The 11652-nt window shown below is 30.9% G+C and overlaps 1 long non-coding RNA gene across 2 annotated transcripts; it reads left to right on the top strand.

The window, feature by feature from the left end:
• The first annotated feature begins 4623 nt into the window (after positions 1-4623).
• On the top strand, positions 4624-6886 carry LOC145323413 (uncharacterized). 2 transcript variants are annotated; one of them, XR_013880959.1, is made up of 3 exons: positions 4624-4730; positions 6482-6567; positions 6781-6886. It is a non-coding gene; the product is annotated as an uncharacterized LOC145323413 (long non-coding RNA). The 2 variants fall into 2 exon arrangements; XR_013880961.1 differs by having other exon boundaries at positions 4656-4730; positions 6474-6567.
• Positions 6887-11652: the final 4766 nt, after the last annotated feature.

Raw genomic sequence — 11652 nt, 5'->3', positions numbered from 1 at the left:
TTATAAAATAGGATATGTAAGCCGAAGGAAACCATTATTAATAAAATAAGTATAATTGCTTGACTAGCTAGGTTAAAATAAGTTATAAGATATGATATAGTTTTTTTTAGCTGATTTGTTTAAGTATTGCCCCTTGGCTGGCTTAAAGATTTTGGATACTTCTTGTCCAAACGTTTTCACCACTAGTTTTAACCAGAAGAAGATGTAATTCTGTTTATCGTAATTAGGGGTGAACATAAATTTATTGTCCATTGTCTTATCTTATTCCTTTATTACCCTGAAAATTGTATTATTAAATTACGCAGGTCTATTCATTGAAGTTGTCTAAATTTTGGAGACAATACAAAAACCAATGAATGCAGCTACTCAAAAACTTACCCCAATAATATAATTGTGAAAGTTAAACTGTTCTATAATCTATAATACAAAGTAGAACGATGTCTGTCCGTCTGTCTGTCTGTCCGTCCGTCTGTCTGTCTGTCCGTCCGTCCGTCCCTTAAGATCTCGGTAACCACTGAACCGATCGAATTCTACTCTTCAGGGAATATACCTACTGGTCCTGTAGTGGTTTTAGGCTATTTTTTGGGGGGACACCCCGAACCCCCCCAAAAACAAAAAATCCCCCCCATTTTTTTTTGTTTTTTTTTTGTAGGGGATTTCCTTGGTCCTTTTACGTATTTCGCCAAAAAAATTTTTTCGATCACCTCTTGGGGCAAAGCCCCTTGAGGCTAGGGGCGAAGCCGCTAGTATATATATATATACTAACGGATATGCCCCTAGCATCTAGTGGACCTGTATTGGATAGGATAGAGAAGGGCATAAAAATAGCCTAAAACCATCCCGATACTTTAGTAGTTATCTTGAGCTACAGACAATTAAACCTTATTACTTTATATAATAGGATATGTGAGCCAAAGGAAACCATTATTAATAAAATAAGTATAATTGCTTGACTAGTTAGGTTAAAATAAGTTATAAAATATGATATAGTTTTTTTTACCTGATTTGTTTAAGTATTGCCCCTTGGCTGGCTTAAAGATTTTGGGTACTTTAATAAAATCTTGTCGAAACTTTTTCACCACTAGTTTTAACCAGAAGAAGATGTAATTCTGTTTATCGTAATTGGGGTGTGTACATAAATTCATTGTCCATTGTCTTGTCCTATTCCTTTAGATTCCTGAAAATTGTATTATTAAATTACGCAGGTCTATTCATTGAAGATGTCTAAATTTTGGAAACAATACAAAAACAATGATTGCAGCTACTCTTAAACCTTTCCGATAATTTATTTGTGAAAATTAAACTTTTCTATAAATAATTTATATTGTGTGTATATACCTGTAGGATCTTTAGAACTGCTGTACCGAAGGCTTACAGTGACAACAGATGTAGCCATTGGAAAAAAAATTGCTTAATCTCATTATTTGATATAATATTATTGGGCAGTTTAAATGTTAGTACCCAGTCAAAACCAAAAACCCCGCTCTTATTTCGAAATAAATTGAAAATAACGGTAGTCTTTATGAGTTTTCTTTTTACTTTAGGTCAGGTTTGGTTAGATTATTTTGGGTACAGGGTAGCCCCGCAGGGTTAGAAAACCCTAGGCATAGCCCCTGGGAGATAAGGACTCTCCACGAGGTTTTGGCATAGGTAAAAAATTCCTTTCCTCTTTGTTTAAATATTTGTTTATCTATTTAGATAAAGGGGAAGGTTTCTATAGTCTTTAAAGGGAAGCACCAAAATTTTAAATAAATTTTAATTCCATATTTTAATGCTCTGAAATTTGTGAACATTATTTTCCTTGTTTATTGAATGTCTTTAAAAATGCATATGTCCATATATGTCTGGAGGTTTTTTTTACATGTCTAATACTTTTGTCTCATGAATAAATGATATTTCAAGGCAAATGTAATAAAAAAAAGCAAAAAAACAATGACAATAATATCAATAAAAGCGAAGTTAAAAAATCAAATCATCGATGTTAAACCTGTAAAATGTTTCTATCAATTTTAAGGGTTTATTTCGACTGCATTGTTCCATTAAAGGTGTTTGTGACTGTTAAAAATTACAACGATTATATGGGTAACATAATATCGACAAATCGATTGGCTAATGACATTAAAATTACATACATTTGTTGGTAGGGAGGGTACTTTTACCCTCCAATAAAAATCGCTCATGGAAAAAAATAACTCCTGGTAAAGTTTAAAAGAAGAATTTCTTGTTAAAACTAAAATTAAAGATGTATGGTCGACTTATCCCTCCACCCCTTACATGAAGTGCCCTTTGATGCCTCTAGTAGTGTAGTCACTTGTAATTATTAAAATCCCTACCTTGCCTATTGTAGAAATAATGGGCAAAAGACTTAAACGCTCGAAAAGACAGGTATCGTATTTAAAAAATCAAAATTGAAACTACAATAGAACTTTTTACAAAAATCTAGAGATGGAGGAAACATTGGGATGTTAATTGCGCTGGTACCCAAAGTTTTTTGTAAGCTCAAAATCTTTGAGTATTTTATAAATTTTTTTGGGGGGGGATTCAACCAATAATTTTCATCCACAGAAGGGGTACTTTTGCTTACCATTATTGGAGAGTCATATCAATTTATCGTCCATTGTCTTATCCCTTAAGATTCCTGCTAAAATAAAAAATAAAAAACGAAAGTAATGTTTTTTTTTGTATGAAAACAATAAACTATATTTATATGAATACATCAAATTTTATATTTAGGGACTTTTTTTGTGAATAGTAAAAATGACCCGCATGGGAAAAAAACCCCCTCACGACTGTCTAAGACATAAAAATGTCCTTGAACGGATCCCCCCTTTTTTTCTTTTATTTTCCCAAAGTACTACTTCTAAAAATGAATTTTGAAAACGACAGTTTCGGATTATTTAACAAGAATGATGGCGTTCAAAATAGCAAAGCGAAAACATATAATTTGCTTAAAAACTCCCCCCTTTGACAAACAATTTAGCACGAATTTATGATCTGACGGATTCAATGAGATGCCTTAGTTGTTTATTTGATATGTATCGTTCCTACCATATAGGAGCTCTGTATAATAGGAAAAATAGCCTTAAATTGACCGTATGACTTTAAGTTAATTATAAAATAGCATAAAACCATGTAGATCCTAAGTGGTCATTGATATCTTAAAGGACAAACCAAGTTACTTAATTTAATAGAATTAGAATAATTCAAAGATAGAAAGCATTAAATAAATCTACAATCCTTTCATTCCCCCACAAACATACATCAAGGACCAAATATCACACACAATAATTGGGGGAAAGTCCAAAATGGTCGGTGCGGTCCGTAATGACCAGATTCTCTGGTCTAAATTCAATGAAGCGAGCAGTATTAATGTGGGAGCGATATTGTTTTCAGTAAAAATCCGTGCATACGACGCAATTTCCAACTTCATATGGTTTGGTCATATTTTAACCACTTTGATCTTAATGTTTTAAATTTGTTTCTCGTATTCATTCGAATCCGGTGGATAGGAACCGGTTCTCATCCATACGAAAAAACTATGTCTAGCATCGTATTATATCCAGCTTTCTACGAATATAGAAATGTACAATCATAAGATTAAAACCAGTTTTTTTAGCCGGTGCCTCCGGCACCTCGGGGCTAAAAAAACTAGTTTTAATCTCAAATTTGTACTTTCTATATCCGCGGAAAGCCGTTTATAATACGATGCGAGAAATAACTATTCTTAGTTTTTAAAAAAACTGATGTTTGTCTGTCCATCCTGTAAAAAAAGCTCAAAGTGTCATGTGTGACGTCATAAAAATACGTTTATAAAGGAGGGATGAGAGGAGAAGTGGGAAAGGACACACCTATAAAAAGAGATGGATATTTTTTACATCACACATGACATTTTGAGCTTTCTCTCAAAAAATGTTGTTGGTAATATGTCATTATTAGTAATAATGTCATAAGACTATAGATTTATCGATATTCTGCCAGCATTAGAATGTAGTCATCAAGTCATTTAAAACACAACATATCGATTATATGTCAGCTACGACCACTTTTATTTTATACCATAAAGTTGCTATAAACAGTTGAAATTTTATATGATTAAAAGACTTTTTGAAGAGTTTTGGGAGGGTTTTTAGAGGCTCATATCAAGTTCTAATAAAAATTTAAAAAAAAAATTAAATCTTATACATTATAGTCCTTAATAAGTTCCATATCCTGCCATTTATAAACTATTTATTTTATTTTATTCCCCCTTTTTTAGTAGCGAAGCTACTATATAACAAAGATATGTCCGTCTGTCTGTCAGTCATAGGAATTGATATTATATTACATAATCTAAATTAAGTTTCATATCATGTCATTTATGAACTATACATTACTGTTTTGTAGATTTTAGGATGTTCTGAGTAAAATTGAACATAAAACTTTCTTTCTTTTTTGAATCATTTAATTTCGTCTGTAAAGGGCAAAATTGAAACATTTATTTAAAACTTTTATTTTTAGCTTAAAGTGTGTAAAATTAACATAGAAATTACGTTGCTATTTATATAAATTTAATAATAAATAGATAAATTTATGTGCTGTACACATTTGTTTACCAATTAAACCAGTTCTAGTCTGAAAGATTTACTATAAAAGCATAGAACATTCGGATTAGAATTGTAGTCTGAACAGTAAAGTCCTAGTAGTAACACTAGGCACAAACCCTCAGCTATCAGGTTCAAAAGCTTGGTTAGGTAAGTCCTTTCATAATAAAGGCATGGAAGCCAACTTTATTTATTTGTTTTACTTTTATTACTTTTACTCTTGTCCATAGAGTATTTAAGTGATAGACTTTATTTAATTTTTATTTATTTATTTCTTTGTATTCATGTACATAGAGTACCAAAGAAGAAGATAAAGATCTTACTGCTATCATTCATAGACAATTTAAGTGATTTCGTTAAAGCTTAGATTCTTTATTTATTAGTAGCTTTGAGAACCAACCCCTTCATATAATTTCTTTATAAACCCCGAACCACTTCATTATGCAATCTACATTTTCCTGGCTATTTTGTCTACGGTAGTCCATAAGTGTACAGCTTTACAGTACATTGTTTCTATTTGTTAAAGCAACACGTATGATAAAAGAAAAAGATTCTTTTTAAAGTAAAATGCTTATATTTCAATCAAAATCTATATTTTTTTATTTTTTACCGATCCACGTCATTATGCAATTCAAAAGAAAATCAATGAGAAAACGTTTGTTTTCCACTTTTCTCCAATTTTAAAAAATGATTCTGATAAAATAGCAATATTTTAAGGGATTTATGCATTAATTATAATGAAAAACAGTTTAAGGTAGATTTTAATGATTTTTCTAAATAAGAAATAATTGAAAAAAAGAAATTCTATCCCTATCACTTTAGAGGACAGCTGCTGACCCCCAGTCTTATGGATGAAGCTAAATACATGTTAAAGATAAAAATTACCCTGAAAAGTATACAAAAATGTTTTTTGATGTGTTAAAAAAATCCATTTTAAAATCTTGATTTTGAGGATGATGGCCTTTAAGATGCTCTTACTGGTGGTGAAGGTGAGCTAAATGTTATCTAAGTACATGACCATTACAACAACTTGTCTATTAACCTATGTACCATTTTTTGTAGTCATAGCAGCCTCCAGTGGAGCCTCTCGACATGAAATATAACCATTATCTAAAAACTACATTATTTACTTTATGAATTTTAGTAATTAAAATTGCAATTTTTTTCTTTTTTAATATTGCTTGGCTGGAGGCTGCTATGACTACAAAAATTGGACCATAGTTCAATATATAAGTTTTCTTCAAGGGCATGCACTTTGATAACATTTAGCTCACCATCACCACCAGTAAGAGCATCTTAAAGGCCATCATCCTCAAAATCAAGATTTTAAAATGGATTTTTTTAACTTTTTGTATACTTTTCAGGCAAATTTATATTTTTTACATGTATTCAGCTTTATCCATAAGACTGGGGGTCGGCAGCTGTCCTCTAAAGTGATAGGGATAGAATTTCTTTTTTTCAATTATTTCTTATTTAGAAAAATCAATAAAATCTACCTTAAACTGTTTTTCATTATAATTAATGCATAAATCCCTTAAAAAATTGTTATTTTATCAGAATTATTTTTTAAAAGTGGAGAAAAGGGCAAAACAATTGTTTTCTCATTGATTTTCTTTTGATTTGCATAATGAAGTGGATCTGTAAAAAATACAAAAATATAGATTTTGATTGAAATATAAGCATTTTACTTTAAACAGAATCTTTTTCTTTTATCATACGTGTTGCTTTAACAAATAGAAACAATGTACTTTAAAGCTGTACACTTATGGTTTACCATAGACAAAATATCCAGGAAAATGTAGATTGCATAATGAAGTGGTTCGGGGTTTATGTTTTTGGTTGGGTATATCAAATGTAGTAGTTGATATACCCAATTTATGTTATTAATATTAGATATTTAGATATAAAACAGCTTTAGCAGATATAACTGATGTTGTGTTTATGTTCTAGTATAATCTACCTTTCAGCCTGGATAGCTCAATGTTTGGTAAGATATTATATCTAATTTTTAGTTTCTTATACTTTTATTACTTCTATTTGACCTTAAATCCTTTTTATACATATTATCTTTCTTGTTTAATTCAAAGTCTTCAGCTCAGAATAAATAAGATTGATCATATTGTTATATAATCAATTACTTTATTCAAATAGTAGAAAAGTTAATTTAATGCAATTTAGGTTAATTTTATTTTTATTTCAGTAAAACCGCGTGTTAAGCTACATGAGATTCCATCTGATATTTATTATATTATTTTATGTTAATTGTTATTATTTATACTTGTGAAATACAAGATTTAAATGTAAAACCCCTCTTATTTGATGAAAGATTAAATAGCTAGTAATTAAACTATTGATTGAAATTCTAAGGGTTACCAGGTCTCAGAATTCACAAAACAATTACATTTTCTTTCCTTTTTCATAGCAGAGCTACTCTATAACAAATATATGTCCGTCTGTCTGTCTGTCATAGTAACTTATATTATATTTTATAATCTAAAATAAGTTTCATATCCTGCCATTTATAAACTATTTATTACATTTACATTCTCCTTTTTTTAGAAGCGAAGCTACTATATAACAAAGATATGTCCGTCTGTCTGTCTGTCATAGTAACTGAAATTATATTTTATAATCTAAGATAAGTTTCATATCCTGTCATTTATGAACTATTTATTAGATTTTCTTTTCTTTTTCATAACGAAGTTACTCTATAATTTACTTTGTCTGTCAATTTCTCATGGTAACTAATCTGACACTTTATGGGCTAAAATTAGTTCGCTATATAACCAGCAATGAAGAAGAGATAGTGAATCCATTCAAAAACCTAAGACTCAAATAATTATTGGATTGGTCGGCAAAATGAATTGTCAACATTTTTTCATTTTCTTCATAATATACACAATAAGCTTTCTATAGTGTCTATAAATATGACGTCTTAATGGCCTACCATTGGTCAATTAAAATGTATACTGACCTGCCACTGGTAATTCATTCTGTATGTTAGCCTAACATTGGTCATTTGTATCGTAAGACGTCATTTTTACAGGCACTATAAACTATAAACTTCACACAATTTTAATGATGAATTCATTTAATCATCAAAAGTTTAAGATTTCTTTTAAGAACCTGCTAATTAGACATCGTCTAAAAAAAGGTTATAAAAACTTTATTATTAAAAACATTTTGTTATCTTCAGGTTTTCAAACTTGTTATCGTGAATGTCCTGGTATTAATTTAAAACTAGGTAATGTATTAGAAAACTCAAATCACCTATTTTCTACAATACACAAAGTAGACAGAAAAAATTTATTTTACACAAAATATTTAATTATTGAGAAGCTTTGCTTTCAACTATAAATGATACGGTTTCGTATTGAATCATTTGATTTAAAGTATAACTCCTATTTACATTACTAGCGGCTTCGCCCCTAGCCTCTAGGGGCTTTGCCCCAAGAGGTGATCATAAATTTTTTTTGGCAAAATCTTCAGCAAAAAAAGGGGGGGGGATTTTTTTGTTTTTGGGGGAGTTGGGGGTGTCCCAACCCCCAAGAAAATAGCATAAAACCACCAAAGGACCAGTATGTATATTCCCTGAAGATTAGAATCCAATCGGTTCAGGGTTTACCGAGATCTTAAGGGACAGACAGACGGACGGACAGACTGACAGACAGACGGACGGACTGACATCATTCTACTTTGCATTATAGATAGGTAGCTTAGTCCAAAAATGAAAAACCTTGGGTATTATGTAATTAAGTCAGAACCTTTAAAACCTCCATTTAAGGAAGCTTTAGAAAGGTCCCAGGATGGTTCTAGACTATTTTTCACCTTAAAATGGTTTTAGGCTAGATAAATTCCCTTTTTTAAGGCAGTTGAAGATTTTTATATAAGTTAAGTTCAAAGGACATATAAATTAACAAAAAACATTTTTGATGGTTTAGGTTTGGATTTTAAGTTTGATTATACTTTGGCTAATATTTTCTTCTAATTGAACTGAAAATCTTTATTTTGCTATCGTATGATCTAAACCATTCTACCCCCATGAAGCCCCCCCCCCCCCACCTGTCTAACCCACTTCCCGTCTTTCCCATTACCCATTACTTTTTAAAAGCGAAGATTTTCTGCAATTTTTAGTGTGTCTTCATCCATCCGTTCGAAAGTAATAATTAAACGTACAATCTTAGTATAGGTGTATTTAATTCATATATAATTATAAATTCATTTTTCAGATAAACACAAATGTTTTTTTTAAAAGCATAAAGAAAACCGATCCATCCCAAATTTAATTTTTTTTCTTTAAAATTGGTCAACAGTCGCTTTGAGGGAAATCACGAATATTTTGTTTCCTTAATGTTTTTGAGCTACGCTCTACAGACAATGTTATCCTTGTTTTCCCCATGCTTGGGAAAAATTGTCAACGGTCATGAGAACGACGCCTGGCCTCTTCCTCTACCCGTCTTCTTCTTCTTCTTACTATGTTGCCCGGTATTCATATCATTCAACGAATTTTTGGTTTTGTTTAGAAGCATAGCTTCTCTTTAATTATGTGCTTTTATATATGTTAATTAGAGTAAAACACTAGAGGGAGAAAGGGTTAAATAACTGTATCTCCCCATCGCAACCACCTTGTACAACCTTTCTATTGGGTCATTGAAAATCAACCAATGGTGTCGCTTATATTAACACAGCCAAGTAGCAGAAAATGATTTAGAAGCAGACGAAGGAGGTCTTTGAAAAATAAAGGGAGGTAGTTGTCTGTATATACATCTATACTATAGATCTGTTATATGTTAGCTTACAAATAATACAAAACAATACAAATCATAAGCTTGTCATCTAAATTTAATTGAATATTGAAAAATATTCCTATTTCAGAAACATCTGAAATTGTCGTGTGACGTCATAAAAATACATCTAAAGGGTAGGGGATGAGAGGAGAAGTAGGAACGGAAACCTCAAAAAAAGAAATGGATAATATACGTAATTGTATGACGTCACACATGACACTTTTCGCTGTCTCCTATTTCAAAACTTTGGTCTTCATTATATTTCTTTTTTAGCTATAAAAATCTAAGTGATCACGGCAATTAAAAAAATCTGAAAATGAAAATTGTGCACCAATTATTTCATGATTTAAATTTTGTGGTTATGAAGAAACACTATATCATCTTGCTTGTCTAATGAGTGTACCATGTGAGAAGAAAAGGGAGGTAGAGGACATAGAACTCTAAATTAAAATGGTACCCAAAGTTTTTAATTGCGTTACCTTATTCGCTGGCTAAAAACTTTGGGTATCTTTAATAGATTTGATTGGGTTGTACCAGCCGGAGGTGTTCAAATTTTTCAATTATAATTGTAATCTACAGTTTGGGTAATTATGTTTATCATAATTAAGGGTGCAAATGAATCTATCGTTAATTGTCTTACCCCCTAGGATCCCTAGAAAATTTATGCGTCATAAATAAAGGATTTTGGATTTAGAAATTTAAGTTAGCTTTTACTACTCATACAAAAACGTGTTTGCTTGCACTGTAGAAAGTCTCGAGTCTTTTCCACGCCACGTCACACCAGAGACGTTAAAGGAACATACTAAATTGCTTTTTCGGGTGTGTAAAATCAATTGTAAGAAAAGGCAAAATATCTTGGCCTAGACGCAGGCGGTAATTACCATTCACTGCTAGAAAAAAATGCAGTTGCTTAAGCCAAGAACTTTTCCGACAATAAAAACGTTTCACAAAACATACTCGTACATTCGTATTATTACATTAGTAATAAAAAATAAAAATAAAAACATTTAGTACCAATCATGATTATTATTTCATTCAGGCAAAATAATCACTTCAAGCGTAATATCCCTTCCTTAAATATTACATGAAAGAACGGTTCATGATAAATAAATTACAGACCCTAGAAAGCTTTTTAGAGCAACTTTTTAGGCAAAAAATTGGATACGGCTAGTTTAGTATTAATGGGTAAAAACATGACATTTCAGGCTGGAAGGTAGGGAGAGGACATTAGGCTGTTAATTACTCCAGTACCCAACATTTTATCTTGTTCGTTGACTCAGAAACTTTGGGTACTTTTACTAATTTTTTATTGGTTAGTTTAAACGTTTCAGTACATAATTTTCATCTAAAGAAGGGGTATTTTGTTTATAATAATTGGGGAAGTATATCAATTTATCATTCATTGTCTTATCCCTTAAGATCCCTGCATGTTAGGGGGGAAAATTAGAGCGGCTCGTTAACACAAGGAAAGCAACGTTAAAGTTTGAAAAAATCATGGAAAAGCACAAATTTTTATTGTTTGACCTTTGTCTGAAAGTTTTATTTATATTTTTAAGATGGAATATAACCTATAGAGTGATTTGCTTCATATTTTACCCTATATATAAACTTTCAAAAACAACTTACTATATAAGTTCAGTTTAAATGCTAGATCATTTTAATTTTGTTTTGTTTTAAATGAGACTATGAATTTTGATATCTGCCTGTTTTATTACAGTGTTACAATAAATCTACAAAAGAACTTTTCAAACCGATATTAACAATGTTCAGTAACCTGTCCGTTCAGAATCAGAATCGATTTCAAAGATTTCAATCATGATAAATCTTTAAAGCATATCAAATCTGTTCCATTTCCCTTTATGGATGAATTGTAAGCCTTGTTAAGTATAAAGCTTTGCTAATCTACAAACTGTGCTACATTCATAAAACACCATTTTTTATATAAAGACCACAAGACTGGTAATTAGCAGCGGTAATTTTGTCATATTATTATTACAACCAGAACTTTTTATCAAAGATGTTTTTTTACCGTTTAGCCGTTTAACATGAACACGAGAGATAATTTTATCTAATAAATTAAGATGATTAAACCTACACATGGGGGGGGGGGGGTTGAAGTGGTAAGGTTTCTAAGACTATCCTGAATCTTATTTAACCTAACCTAAATTAAGCGTTAGATATGTGCTCTCAAGAAAACAGAAGAAGGACAATGGAAGATAATCTCATCTACCACCTGATTATGATTGACAAAATTAACCCTTTATATGCAATAGATGAATGATTGA

The sequence above is a fragment of the Acartia tonsa genome, chromosome 6 (genome assembly GCF_053477335.1).
Source record: "Acartia tonsa isolate MP-2025a chromosome 6, ASM5347733v1, whole genome shotgun sequence".
In the NCBI taxonomy this organism is placed as follows: domain Eukaryota; kingdom Metazoa; phylum Arthropoda; class Copepoda; order Calanoida; family Acartiidae; genus Acartia; species Acartia tonsa.
This window is presented reverse-complemented; position numbering and strand designations above follow the sequence as displayed.